This window comes from Anolis carolinensis, unplaced genomic scaffold (genome assembly GCF_035594765.1).
Source record: "Anolis carolinensis isolate JA03-04 unplaced genomic scaffold, rAnoCar3.1.pri scaffold_17, whole genome shotgun sequence".
Taxonomy (NCBI): Eukaryota; Metazoa; Chordata; class Lepidosauria; order Squamata; family Dactyloidae; genus Anolis; species Anolis carolinensis.
In genome coordinates this window covers 571,930-587,824 of record NW_026943827.1, presented here as the reverse complement: position 1 = coordinate 587,824, position 15,895 = coordinate 571,930, and the positions used below count along the sequence as shown (strand labels likewise).

The window sequence follows — 15,895 nt, the reverse complement described above, 5'->3', positions numbered from 1 at the left end:
GGTATATTTATTTTTTTCTCTATTATTATTGGTATTACAGTAGAGTCTCACTTATCCAACACTCGCTTATCCAACGTTCTGGATTATCCAACACATTTTTGTAGTCAATGTTTTCAATACATTGTGATATTCTGGTGCTAAATTCGTAAATACAGTAATTTCTACATAGCATTACTGCGTATTGAACTACGTTTTCTGTCAAATTTGTTGTATAACATGATGTTTTCGTGCTTAGTTTGTAAAATCATAACCTAATTTGATGTTTAATAGGTTTTTCCTTAATCCCTCCTTATTATCCAACATATTCGCTTATCCAACATTCTGCTGGCCCGTTTATGTTGGATAAGTGAGACTCTACTGTATTACATTTATTATTTTTCTCTGTTATTTTTGCTACTATTACATTTATTTTACTCTATTTTTATTATTTCAGTATTATTAATACATTTATTATTTCACTCGGATCTTCTTATTATTATTGCATTTATTATTTTACTCTATTTATTATTACATGCATTATTTTACTCTATTTATTATTATTATTATTATTATTACATGTATTATTTTACTCTATTATTATTAAAAGGATACATAAGCACATGTACATTGAAGAAGATGAGAATAATGATTTGATCAGAGCTGGACAGTCTTATCTTAAATTTGAGCATTATGTAAATATTCAAAAACATTTAACCTACCGATGGCCTCAATTAATGTAATTTTATTGGTATCTGTTTTTATTTCTGAAATTTCCCACCCTCGGCTTATACTGGAGTCAATGTTTTCCCAGTTGTTTTGTGGTAAAATTCGGTGTATCGGCTTATATTTGGGTCGGCTTATACTCAAGTATATACGGTATGCTGGATTTCGTATCTGTCACGCCCGAGGCAACGGAGCACCAAGAACCAGACGCAGAGACCAATATCTATCTAATATCTTTATTAAGTAAATATTTAAAAGTAATAAAAACAAGTGAAGAATATAGTTCAGAAGCAGACCTATCAAATGAGGTCAAATATAGTCCAAAAATGTATTGTCCAATAAATGATATTAGAGTTCAAAGTTTGTAATCCAATAACCGAAACACACACTATTGCCAAGCAATAGTGTGGGGAAAATGCCCAGAGTCTTTGAAGTCCAAGGTAGCTTGAGAACAAGGCTGGAAACAAACTTGAATCATTAAACAAGGTCCGTGACTAGGAACAAGGCGAAACAGAGATTCTAAGAACAAGGTCCGTGGCTAAAAACGAAGCTAGACAAATCTTGAATACTTGATCCGGAAGGCAAGGAACTGGGGTTGCGGACTTTGCGAAGTCCACACAAGGCTGGAAACACGAAGTTGCTTCTGGAGCTGCTCTGTTGACTCCGCAACAATTCTAACGTGCCAGGCACCTATATTGGGGTCTCGACCTCTTTCCCTAGAGAACGGGAAACGAAACCCAACTTTGTCCAGATGTGAAACTCCTTAGAATTTCCCAAGGGAAGCATGGCTAATCAGCCTGTTGTTTAGCTGCAATCCGTAAGCTCCTGCGAGTCTGTTCTCTCACTCCCCTGTCTGCAGAATAGGACTGTCTCCTAGGGAACGGGGCTGAGGAATGCCCAAGGTCTGTTTTACTGGGCTCTTGGGCGAAAACATCAACATCCGGCAGCTGGAAAGATTCCGGCTCTTGTTGAACCGGTGAAACCCCCATGTTTTCGTCTTCATCTGTCACGATGGCACTAGGAGCAGGACTACAAGGCCCATGAGGCATCACATATCACAAAATCACAAGTTCCCAAGCATTTAGGTCTGTGTGATGCATCCAACCCTTTTTATTTTTTTATTATGATTATGATTAACATTGAGGCTGTATTTGATCCTGTTTGGGTTATTTTTTACTTCAGAATAAGAGATGTGCAGTGTTCATAGGAATTTATTTATAGGTTTGTTTTTTTTCAGCTATAGTCCGGCCCTCCAAGGGTCTGAGGAACCGTGAACTGGCCCCCCGTTTAAAAAGTTTGGGGACCCCTGGTCTGGGGTTTCTGTGTGCCAGGTTTGGTCCTGTCAATGTAAATGTAACGTAAGCTTTGTTCAAAATGATGAAACTGGGAATTTGGTGTACGTGATAGAAAATGGAGACAAACTCCATCACTGGTTAAAGTGTGTCATACTGGGCAAATTTGCTCTCTAGGCGCATCTTCGTAGTAGTAGTTGAACTACAGCTCCCAACATGGTGGGTCAGTTCCCACCAACTCCTCCAGTACATTAAGTTAGTCTTGGTGGTTCTGTGCCACGTTTGGTCCCGGTCTATTGTCGGTGGTGGTCCCAGTGTCTCTGGATGCAGGTGAACTCTAAATCCCAGTATCTACAACTCCCAAAGATCAATTTATAAAAGACTAGCTGTGCCCGGCCACGCGTTGCTGTGGCAAAGTGTTGGTGGTATTGGTTAAAAATTGTTGTGTAATTTTTATTTGACGTTATTTGTATTTTTTAATTAATTTCATTGTAAGTTATCTTTTTATTTATTATATTTTATTATTTTCTTGTATAATTTTTAGTTATTTTTTGTTATTATGGTATTTTATTGTATTAATTTTTTAGTGTTTTTTATTATTTTTTAGTGTTTTTTATTATTTTTTATTGGGTTGCTAGGAGACCAAGTTGGAGGAGCTTAGCCTTCTAACTGGCAGCAATTGGATAAAAGCAATTATTCCTCTCTCTCTCTAGTTAGGACTTTATTTTTCTTTTCTTTTGGTTGTATCAACCTAGAGCCGTAGATGATGGGTTCTGTTGTCAAATTTCGAGGTTGGGGGGCCTGTAGTTTTGTTGTTTTGTGGGTCGCCGTGATGCCATCACTCTTTTATATATATAGATAGGCAATTGGGATTTTGTGAAGAGGGGGAAAGATGGGATAAGCTGTTACAAATTAAGAAAAAGGAAATATCGAAAATTTACAATGTTTTACTGGAATGGTCTACTGAATCCGAATCTGTGAAGCAATGTATGGTAAACTGGGCAAGGAATATTGGGCGTCCGATAAGATTTGAAGAATGGGAACAAATTTGGAATAAAAAATTAAAATATACATACGCCTGGGACTTGAAGGAGAATTGGCTAAAATTATTCCACAGGTGGTATATGACTCCCAAAAAATTATCATCTATATATATAAAAGAGTGATGGCATCAGGGCAGTGGACAAAACAACAAAACTACAGGCCCCCCAACCTCGAAATTTGACAACACAACCCATCATCCACGCCTCTAGGTTGATACAACAAAAAGAAAAGAAAAATAAAGTCCTAATTAGAGGGAAAGGAATAATTGTTTTTATCCAATAGCTGCCAGTTTAGAGGGCTAATCTCTGCCCACTTGGTTGCCTAGCAACCAAGGGACAGCCAGGTTTCAGTTAGGGGACAGGGAGATTTAGGCCTCACTGAGGCTTCTTCCACAGATTATCTAATTTGCACTGGATTATATGGCAGTGTAGACTCAAGGCCCCTCCACACAGCTCTATAACCCATTTCTAATCTTATATTATCTGCTTGGCACTGGATTATCTTGAGTCCACACTGCCATATAATCCACTTCAGTGTGCATTTTATACAGCTGTGAAGAAGGGGCCTCATATAATCCAGTTCTAAGCAGATAATTTAAGATTAGAAATATACAGTAGAGTCTCACTTATCCAACGTAAACAGGCCGGCAGGATAAGTAAATATATTGGATAATAAGAAGGGATTCAGGAAAAGCCAATTAAACATCAAATTAGGTAATCGTTATACAAATTAAGCATCAAAACATCATAATATACAACAAATTTGACAGAAAAGGTAGTTCCATGCGCAGTAATGCTATGTAGTAATTACAGTAGAGTCTCACTTATCCAACACTCGCTTATCCAACGTTCTGGATTATCCAACGCATTTTTGTAGTCCATGTTTTCAATATATTGTGATATTTTGGTGCTAAATTCATAAATACAGTAATTACTACATAGCATTACTGCGTATTGAACTACTTTTTCTGCCAAATTTGTTGTCTAACATGATGTTTTGGTGTTTCATTTGTAAAATCATAACCTAATTTGATATTTAATAGGCTTTTCCTTAACGCCTCCTTATTATCCAACATATTCGGTTATCCAACATTTTGCCAGCCCACTTATGTTGGATAAGTGAGACTCTACTGTACTGTATTTACAAATTTACCAGTAAAATATCACAATGAATTTGAAACACTGACTACAAAAACATTGATTATGAAAAGGCAGACTCTGTTGGATAATCCAGAACATTGGATATGCGAATGTTCGATAAGTGAGATTCTACTTTGATATGAAATAATTTCTAGGATAGAATAATGCAGAACAATATAATCTCTAAAACCAGGACAGTAATAAAGAAATAAAGAAAGTAAATAAAGCAAGGAAATTGGAAATTCCACAAAGGAAACAATCAGGGCCAGCTAACACCTCCCAAGAAAGGATTCTTCCAGAAAGGAAGCTGAGAAGGCAGTGAAGCACTATGTATTACCAAAGTCATTATTATTACTATCATTACTATCCTTACTATTATTATTATTATTATTATTATTATTATTGTGTTGCGGTCAACCGTGAAAATGAATACAATCTGGCTCCAAGTATTCAAAAACACTAAAATCAGAATATATAAAAATTAATGTGGTATAATAAAACAGAACAATACAATCTCTAAAATCAGAACACTAAATAAAGAACAACACTCTGAAAATAGGGGAATTCCACACAGAAAACAATCAGGGCCAGCTAACACCTCCCAACAAAGGATTCCCATCATCAAAGTCTGGCCAATCCTCTGTTTTCTCAGGGCTACAGACAGTAGACGCACATAAAATATCGCAAACAACACCACTCTGAAAACAAGGTAATTCCAGACAGGAAACAATCAGGGCCAGCTAACACCTCCCAACAAACAAATCACTCAGGGAGGAAACAGCCAGGCTTTAAAGCTGCAAGGCCATTACATCCTAATCATTTTTCCTAATTGCAGCATTCATACTTGCCTCCAACAGACAAAAACAAAACAATCAGAAATATTGTATATTCACAACCTTTAGGAAATAATATCCCCTGATGGCGCAGCGTGTTAAAGCTCTGAGCTGCTGAAGTTCTGGACCGAAAGGCCACAGGGTTGAATTGGGGGAGCGGAGAGAGCCCCCACTGTTAGCCCCAGCTTCTGCCAACCCAGAAGTTCGAAAACATGCAAATGTGAGTGCATCAATAGGTACTGCTCCGGTGGGAAGGTAACGCCGCTCCATGCAGTCATCCCACATGACCTTGGAGGAGTCTACGGACAACGCCGGCTCTTCGGCTTAGAAATGGAGATGAGCACCAACCCCCAGAGTCAGACACGACTGGACTTAATGTCTGGGGAAAACCTTGACCCTTGACCTTAACTACCACCAATTCCTCAAGACTTGATTTCCCAGACCACCAGACTTCGCCACAGCAACGCGTGGCCGGGCACAGCTAGTTAATGTATAAAAAGTACCAAAAAAAACTGTTGGAAATGTAAATCACTTGAAGGTTCCTTCTACCACTTATGGTGGATTTGTGAAAGAGTACAAAAATTTTGGAGAATGGTTCACGTAGAGACACAAAAAATTTTAGATAAAATTTTTACAATGAAACCCGAACTATATTTACTAGGAATCACGGACACATCTTTAGAATTAAATACAAATGATGATAAACTCTTTACATCTATTTCGACAGCGGCCAGAATAACCCTAGCGAAACCATGGAAGACAGATCAGATCCCACGGACTGAGCAATGGTTGGAGAAACTAGAAGAAAGAAAGAATATGGACAAACTAACTTGGTATTTGAAAGAAATTAGAGGAAAGCCGATAAAGAAGACAAATTGGGAAAAAGTGGAATTGTATATCAATAGAAAATGTTAATTTGTAGAATGGACCGGGACAATGTAAGAAATGTAAACGCAACGTAATGTACCGAAAGGGGAAAGAATGGAAGTTTTGTTTCGAATACCCCACCCTAACTTTCCCTTCCCTGTTTCCCCCTTTTTTAGTCCCAGTATTATGTAACCCTTTCCCCCCTCCCTGACTGTAATCCTCACTCATTTATCTTGTTTTTATAACGTACTACCCTGTTTCCCCGAAAATAAGACAGGGTCTTATATTAATTTTTGCTCCCAAAGATGCACTAGGTCTTATTTTCAGGGGATGTCTTATTTTTCCATGAAGAAGAGCTCACATTTATTGTTGAACAACAAAATGAACATTTATTATATACTGCAAAGTAGTTGTCATCACAAACCAGCATAACCAGACAAACTGTGAATCCTATCAAGAATTTCTTGTTACTCCCATTATTTCCATGTGCAACAATCTATGGTACCTCTTGCAGTTTAGGTTTCCCAAGGTTTCCACACTGATTTCTCTCTATTCTAGTTTCAATGTAGTCATGAATGATGAATAATATAATATACTATAATAATAATATAATATAATAATAATATAATGATATACAATATATTAATTAGATAATATAATAATAGGATAATAGAATAGAATAATAGAATGGAATAGAATGATATAAAATATATTAATAGGAAAATATAAAATGGAATATAATAATAAAAGAATATGCTAATAATGATAAAATAATAATAGGATAATATAATAGAATAATAGTATAGAATATAATGATATAAAATATATTAATAGGATAATATAAAATGGAATATAATAATAACAGAATAATAATATGAAAATAGAATAGAATAATAATATAATGATATAATAATAATAGAAAAATATAATATAATGATATAAAATATATTAATAGGATAATATAATAATGGGATATAATAATAGTAACAGAATATGATGATAATAATATGGCAATAGAATAATAGTATAAAATAATGTTTCAGGGCATAGGATAGGAATAAGGATGAGAGGAGAATCCCAATGCGTCCTGTACCTTTAAGGAGCAGAAGCAGCAGGACGAGTGGAAAGCCCTCTTCTGCTTTAGCCCTGCAGCCATGCTTCCCAATGGAACTCTGCTGCAGCCTTAGTTGCTAGGTCTTACTTTCAGGGGAGGCCTTATATTTGGCAATCCCCCCAAACCCCTGCTAGGTCTTATTCTTTGGGGAGGTCTTATTTTCGGGGAAACCTTGTTTTTATTGTGGACGGTGGAACAGTCAGAGTGGAAGAGCAAAATATTCTTCCATTGTCATGGTCTGACCATCATCTGATATGTGTAAGTTTCGCCGTGTCTTCTAACCTCCGCAGGGGTGGTGGACCCACTAAGATGGTCCGACCCAGGAGGCTGATGGATCCGGATGGACTCCTGAGGTCTCTTGGGGATCCTCCTGTTCTGGAGACTGGCGATCCTGTCGATGTCCTGGCTGATCGCTATAATAGTGAGCTGGCAAGGGCATTGGACATGATCGCTCCCGAACGTCCCCTCTCGTTGCGCAGAGCCACGTCGACCCCTTGGTTCACTGAGGAGCTGGCCGTGATGAAGCGTGCGAGGAGGGGACTAGAGTGCATCTGGAGGAAATCTCAGGACGTGTCAGACCAAGCCGCTATTAAGGCTTACTCCGTGGCTTTGCGAGCAGCCAGGAAAGCTTTCACGACTGCTCGCATAGCGTCTGCGGCCAATAGGCCAACTGAGCTGTTCCGAGTTGTGGGAGAGTTTCTGCGGCCTCCTGAGACCCAGGGGCTCCCCGATGACTTGGCAGCCAGGTGCAGCGATTTCGCGCACCATTTTGCAGGCAAAGTTGCTCAGATACGCCGTGAGTTGGACTCCAGTTTAATTGTAGTTCCAGCGGAGGTAACCGAGGTACCTGTCTGTCCGATCTTGTGGGATTCTTTCCGGCTTGTTCTTCCGGATGACGTGGAGGGGATTCTTGGGTCTGTGAGGGCGACCACTTGCGCTCTGGATCCTTGTCCCTCTTGGCTGGTTAAGCTGGCCAAAGAGGGGCTGTTGGATTGGTTTGTGGCTATAATTAATGCCTCTTTGTGCCAGGGGTCAGTTCCATCCTGCTTTAAGCAGGCAGTAGTAAAACCGCTACTTAAAAAGTCCTCGTTAGACCCATCCGTATGTAACAACTACAGACCAATTTCCAACCTCCCATTTTTGGGCAAGGTTCTGGAGCGGGTGGTTGCCACGCAGCTCCAGGGGTTCCTCGATGACACTGATTTTCTGGACCGCTCGCAGTCTGGCTTCAGGCCTGGGCACAGCACTGAGACGGCTTTGGTGGCCTTGGTGGATGACCTCCGCAGGGAACTGGACAGGGGGAGTGTGACCCTGCTGGTTCTCCTGGACATCTCTGCGGCTTTCGATACCATCGACCATGGTATCCTTCTGGGGAGGCTCTCTGGGATGGGCCTTGGGGGTACTGTTTTGCAGTGGCTCCGGTCCTTCCTGGAGGGCCGTTCCCAGTTGGTGAAGCTGGGGGACACCTGCTCGGACCCCTGGCCTTTGACCTGTGGGGTCCCGCAAGGGTCTATTCTATCCCCCATGCTTTTCAACATCTACATGAAACCGCTGGGAGAGGTCATCCGGAGTTTTGGAGGGCGTTGCCATCTCTACGCAGATGACACACAAATCCACTACTCGTTCCCACCTGACTCCAAGGAAGCCCCTCGGATGCTGAACCAGTGTCTGGCCGCTGTGGCGGACTGGATGAGGAGGAACAAGCTGAGGATCAATCCTGACAAGACAGAGGCCCTCCTGGTCAGTCGCGCGTCGGATCGGGGTATTGGGTGGCAACCTGTGCTGGACGGGGTTGCACTCCCCCTGAAATCACAGGTCTGCAGTTTGGGGGTCCTCCTGGACTCAGCGTTGACGCTTGAGGCGCAGGTGTCGGCGGTGGCCGGGAGGGCTTTTGCACAACTCAAACTTGTGCGCCAACTGCGACCATACCTCGTGAAGTCTGACTTGACCACGGTGGTGCACGCCTTAGTTACCTCTAGACTGGACTACTGTAATGCGCTCTACGTGGGGCTTCCCTTGAAGACGGCCCGGAAATTACAACTAGTCCAACGCTCGGCGGCCAGATTAATAACGGGAGCGAGTTTCAGGGAGAGATCCACTGCCCTGTTCAAGGAGCTCCACTGGCTGCCGTTCATCTTCCGGTCCCAATTCAAGGTGCAGACCATCATTTATAAAGCCCTAAACGGTTTGGGACCCGCCTACCTTCGTGACCGCATCTCCTACTATAAACCTGCCCGAGCCCTTCGTTCATCTGGGGAGGCCCTCCTGTCTCCACTGCCTTTATCACAGGCCCGCCTTGTGGGAACAAGGGAGAGGGCCTTTTCTGCGGTGGCCCCCCGTTTGTGGAACTCACTGCCCATTGAGATCAGGCTAGCCCCCACTCTTTTAGCCTTTAGGAAAGTTTTAAAAACATGGCTCTTCCGGTGTGCTTTCGGAGAGTAATTGTATATACCTCCTGTGTTTCTCTCCCCAACATGTATTCTGTAGACCCTGTTCCCCATGGTTTTATTCTTATCTCTTCTTACCCCGAGTTTTTAACCTTGTGTCCATGCGGCCCGCCCTTGTTATGTTATGCTACGTTCTGCTTTTTTGTTCTGTATTGTGTAGTGTTATTGTTGCATTGTTTAATTGCATTCTGATATGTTGTTTTTATATTTTGTCTATTGTATTGTCTTGGGCATGGCCCCATGTGAGCCGCCCCGAGTCCCCGTTGGGGAGATGGTGGCGGGGTATAAATAAAGTTTTATTTTATTATTATTAAACACGGTAGCTGTGCCCGGCCACGTGTTGCTGTGGCCTTGTCTGGGGGTGTTGGTGAGAACTTGTTGAGGTTGTGGTGGTATTAAATGTCTGTTGTATGGTTGTCTTATGTTGAGTATGCATTTGGTTGTTTGTGTACTGTGATAGAGGGGGTCTATGTCCCTGTGTCGTATTGTATAGTATTTACACGTTGTCCATGTGTTGTGAATGCTTGGATTGTGTCCTGCTGCATAGTAGAAAGGGTTGGGCTGGATGGCCCTTAGGGGTCTCTCCAAACTCTTGGATTCTATGCTTCTATTATTATTATTATCATCATCTTCATCATCATCATCATTATGTAGAGCAGGGGTCCCCAAACTAAGGCCCGGGGGCCACATGCGGCCCATCGAAGCCATTTATCCGGCCCCCGCAGTGGTGGATAAATAATAATAATATAAATAATAATTATTATTATTATTATTGACACAAAGACACAGTATAACACAGCAAACAAGATAGATATGCTGGATTTCATATCACAAAATCACAAGTCAAACACTTCCCAATTGTTTAGGACTTTGTGATGTATTATTATTATTATTATTATTATTATTATTATTATTATTATTATTTATTATTAACAATATTGAAGCTGGGAGGCCATCTGTCAGGGGTGCTTTTCTTGTGCTTTTGGAGCACAAAGGCAGAAGGGGGTTGGATTAAATGGCCAACCCTCTTTATTATTTTTATTATGATAATGGTGATGATATGATGATGATGATGATTAACATTGAGGCTGTATTTGTTCCTGTTTTGTTTCTTTACTTCAAAATAAGGTATGTGCAGTGGGCATAGGAATTTGTTCACAGTTTTTGTAAAACTATAGCCTGCGGAGCCGTGAACTGGCCCCTTATATTAAAAGTTTGGGGACCCCTGATGTAGAGGCTGGATGGCCATCTGTCAGGAGTGCTTGGATTGTGTCCTCCTGCATGGTAGAAGGAAGTTGATCTGGATGATCCTTAGGGGTCACTCCAAACCTTAGGATTGTATGATGTTGTTGTTATTATTATTAGTATTGAGAGGTTGGGTGGCCATCTGTCGGGAGTGCTTGGATTGTGTCCTCCTGCATGGTAGAAGGAAGTTGATCTGGATGATCCTTAGGGGTCACTCCAAACCTTAGGATTGTATGATGTTGTTGTTATTATTATTTGTATTAGTATTGAGAGGTTGGGTGGCCATCTGTCAGGAGTGCTTGGATTGTGTCCTCCTGCATGGTAGAAGGAAGTTGATCTGGATGATCCTTAGGGGTCACTCCAAACCTTAGGATTGTATGATGATATTATTATTAGTATTAGTATTGAGAGGTTGGGTGGCCATCTGTCGGGAGTGCTTGGATTGTGTCCTCCTGCATGGTAGAAGGAAGTTGATCTGGATGATCCTTAGGGGTCACTCCAAACCTTAGGATTGTATGATGTTGTTGTTATTATTATTAGTATTGAGAGGTTGGGTGGCCATCTGTCGGGAGTGCTTGGATTGTGTCCTCCTGCATGGTAGAAGGAAGTTGATCTGGATGATCCTTAGGGGTCACTCCAAACCTTAGGATTGTATGATGTTGTTGTTATTATTATTAGTATTGAGAGGTTGGGTGGCCATCTGTCGGGAGTGCTTGGATTGTGTCCTCCTGCATGGTAGAAGGAAGTTGATCTGGATGATCCTTAGGGGTCACTCCAAACCTTAGGATTGTATGATGTTGTTGTTATTATTATTAGTATTGAGAGGTTGGGTGGCCATCTGTCGGGAGTGCTTGGATTGTGTCCTCCTGCATGGTAGAAGGAAGTTGATCTGGATGATCCTTAGGGGTCACTCCAAACCTTAGGATTGTATGATGTTGTTGTTATTATTATTTGTATTAGTATTGAGAGGTTGGGTGGCCATCTGTCGGGAGTGCTTGGATTGTGTCCTCCTGCATGGTAGAAGGAAGTTGATCTGGATGATCCTTAGGGGTCACTCCAAACCTTAGGATTGTATGATGTTGTTGTTATTAGTATTAGTATTGAGAGGTTGGGTGGCCATCTGTCAGGAGTGCTTGGATTGTGTCCTCCTGCATGGTAGAAGGAAGTTGATCTGGATGATCCTTAGGGGTCACTCCAAACCTTAGGATTGTATGATGTTGTTGTTATTATTATTAGTATTGAGAGGTTGGGTGGCCATCTGTCGGGAGTGCTTGGATTGTGTCCTCCTGCATGGTAGAAGGAAGTTGATCTGGATGATCCTTAGGGGTCACTCCAAACCTTAGGATTGTATGATGTTGTTGTTATTATTATTAGTATTGAGAGGTTGGGTGGCCATCTGTCGGGAGTGCTTGGATTGTGTCCTCCTGCATGGTAGAAGGAAGTTGATCTGGATGATCCTTAGGGGTCACTCCAAACCTTAGGATTGTATGATGTTGTTGTTATTATTATTAGTATTGAGAGGTTGGGTGGCCATCTGTCGGGAGTGCTTGGATTGTGTCCTCCTGCATGGTAGAAGGAAGTTGATCTGGATGATCCTTAGGGGTCACTCCAAACCTTAGGATTGTATGATGTTGTTGTTATTATTATTAGTATTGAGAGGTTGGGTGGCCATCTGTCGGGAGTGCTTGGATTGTGTCCTCCTGCATGGTAGAAGGAAGTTGATCTGGATGATCCTTAGGGGTCACTCCAAACCTTAGGATTGTATGATGTTGTTGTTATTATTATTAGTATTGAGAGGTTGGGTGGCCATCTGTCGGGAGTGCTTGGATTGTGTCCTCCTGCATGGTAGAAGGAAGTTGATCTGGATGATCCTTAGGGGTCACTCCAAACCTTAGGATTGTATGATGTTGTTGTTATTATTATTAGTATTGAGAGGTTGGGTGGCCATCTGTCGGGAGTGCTTGGATTGTGTCCTCCTGCATGGTAGAAGGAAGTTGATCTGGATGATCCTTAGGGGTCACTCCAAACCTTAGGATTGTATGATGTTGTTGTTATTATTATTTGTATTAGTATTGAGAGGTTGGGTGGCCATCTGTCGGGAGTGCTTGGATTGTGTCCTCCTGCATGGTAGAAGGAAGTTGATCTGGATGATCCTTAGGGGTCACTCCAAACCTTAGGATTGTATGATGTTGTTGTTATTAGTATTAGTATTGAGAGGTTGGGTGGCCATCTGTCAGGAGTGCTTGGATTGTGTCCTCCTGCATGGTAGAAGGAAGTTGATCTGGATGATCCTTAGGGGTCACTCCAAACCTTAGGATTGTATGATGTTGTTGTTATTATTATTAGTATTAGTATTGAGAGGTTGGGTGGCCATCTGTCGGGAGTGCTTGGATTGTGTCCTCCTGCATGGTAGAAGGAAGTTGATCTGGATGATCCTTAGGGGTCACTCCAAACCTTAGGATTGTATGATGATATTATTATTAGTATTAGTATTGAGAGGTTGGGTGGCCATCTGTTGGGAGTGCTTGGATTGTGTCCTGCATGGCAGAATTGGGTTGGACTGGATAAGTGAGACTCTACTGTATATTTATAATCTTATATTATCTGTTTAGAACTGGATTATCTGAGGCCCCTTCTACACAGCTGCAGTGAATTATCTGGCAGTATGGAGTCAGGATAATCCAGTTCAAAGCAGATAATATAAGATTCTAAATGGGTAATATAGCTGTGTGGAAGGGCTTTGAGTCTATACTGCCATATAATCCAGTTAAAATCTGATAATCTGTGGAAGAGGGCTAAGTGAGGCCTAACTGTGCCTGTCCCCTGGGCTGAGTGGGTTGCCAGGAGACCAAGTGGGTGGAGCTTAGCCTTCAAACTGGCAGCAATTGGATAAAAACTATTATTCCTCTCCCTCTAATTAGGACTTTATTTTTCTTTTCCTTTTGTTGTATCAACCTAGAGGCGTGGATGATGGGTTGTGTTGTCAAATTTCGAGGTTGGGGGGCCTGTAGTTTTGTTGTTTTGTCCACTGCCCTGATGCCATCACTCTTTTATATATATAGATTGTATGTTTGTTACTTCACCTTTCCCTTAATAAAAATTTATTAAAATACAACTCCCAAAGGCCCGCCCAAAGCCTACCAGTCTTCCAAATTGGCCATATCGGGTACGCTTGCCAGGGATATCCGCACCAGGCTTATCTTACCTTTGATACACAAGCATCCCGGCCGTTCAGGACAGTTTTGTACCTCCCTGCTACTTGCAAATCTACAACCGACAATGTTGCAAAGTTTTGTGCCTACAAAGTCCGCCTGGGGATGTCGGGTCCCAAAAGTGACCCATGTGTCCAGTAATCCTCTCTCTTGGTTCTATAACTGGCTGATGGACCTCTGCCTTGTATGTTTTGCCCCGTTTCCCCTTCCGCTCCCCCCCCCCCCCCCCCCCGGTTATTGTGCTTTAGTTTCTTTATATTTTAAATGTACTAAACATACCAAGTCTGTATGTAACTGTGACCTTTATTTCCTGTGCTGGTCTATGACCGAAATAAATGATGTGATTTGAAATTTGATCCAGATCTATTGTTGTTCGCATTGACAGTGCTCTCTGTATGTAGGTGAACTACCCTGTTTTCCCTTAAAAAAGAGCCCCCAAGTGAGAATGTCCCTTAAAAAAGAGCCCCCATGTGAGAATGTCCCTTAAAAAATGAGTCCTTAAAAGTTACATTAACTTCTTTAAAGGCACTTAGATGATGGTCGCAAAGTTAATAACTGATCACTTTGGATCTAACTGGGATGCTTTCCCTTCCTACTCAGACTCTACAAATAAACTTAAACAAGTCTCCTAACTTGCTTAATTCAACACAACTAGAGATCTGAGTTTCCCTGGTTTCCCTAACCTGGAACCAGTGTCTTCCCTGTGACTAAAAATCACAGACTCCAATTTGAACTACCTTGGTTTCCCTAAACCTGGAACCAGTGTCTTCCCTGTGACTAAAAATCACAGACTCCAATTTGAACTACCTTGGTTTCCCTAAACCTGGAACCAGTGTCTTCCCTGTGACTAAAAATCACAGACTACAATTTGAACTACCTTGGTTTCCCTAAACCTGGAACCAGTGTCTTCCCTGTGACTAAAAATCACAGACTACAATTTGAACTACCATGGTTTCCCTAAACCTGGAACCAGTGTCTTCCCTGTGACTAAAAATCACAGACTACAATTTGAACTACCTTGGTTTCCCTAAACCTGGAACCAGTCTTCCCTGTGACTAAAAATCACAGACTACAATTTGAACTACCTTGGTTTCCCTAAACCTGGAACCAGTCTTCCCTGTGACTAAAAATCACAGACTACAATTTGAACTACCTTGGTTTCCCTAAACCTGGAACCAGTGTCTTCCCTGTGACTAAAAATCACAGACTCCAATTTGAACTACCTTAGTTTCCCTAAACCTGGAACCAGTGTCTTCCCTGTGACTAAAAATCACAGACTACAATTTGAACTACCTTGGTTTCCCTAACCTGGAACCAGTGTCTTCCCTGTGACTAAAAATCACAGACTACAATTTGAACTACCTTGGTTTCCCTAACCTGGAACCAGTGTCTTCCCTGTGACTAAAAATCACAGACTACAATTTGAACTACCTTGGTGTCCCTAAACCTGGAACCAGTCTATTTCCCGTGACTCTCAGATCACAGACTAAACTGTTTTTTAAAACATTCCCTCCTTTTCCTTAGTAACGAGGCTCTGCCCTCGTTACTATGGTAACCTGCCTCAGAATGCTGAGCTGGTTACCACGCACTGGTAACTAATACTTACCCTTCTAAACATAGCCAAACAAAATTAAACAAACATGACATCTATAAATCAAAATAAACGCACACTTCTTTACAGAGACCGCATCTCCTTCTAGGTCCACCACCATCTCAAATACAAGAGAAAGGGGGGGGGGTTGAGTAGGTGGCTCCCCGGCTCTGGAATGCCCTCCCAAAATAAATTTGTTTAGCCCCCACACTTCAAGTATTTTGGGTGAGTTTAAAAACATGGCTCTTCAGACAGTCCTTTGATCCTGAGTAATCTCTGGTCAGCTTGATGAACCACTGCTCCGCAGTTGGATGGTTACAGCAGATAGCCGGCCTTCTGCAGGTTCTATTGCGTTTCAGGAATTGTTATAATTTCATACTCTTACAATTTTATTAGTGGGATTTTATAT

At 41.6% G+C, this 15,895-nt stretch overlaps 1 protein-coding gene across 1 annotated transcript in view; it reads left to right on the top strand.

Moving 5' to 3' along the window:
* Positions 1 to 15,895, top strand: part of LOC134294564 (uncharacterized) — a 406,638-nt gene that overhangs the window by 223,078 nt on the left and 167,665 nt on the right. The window lies entirely within an intron of this gene.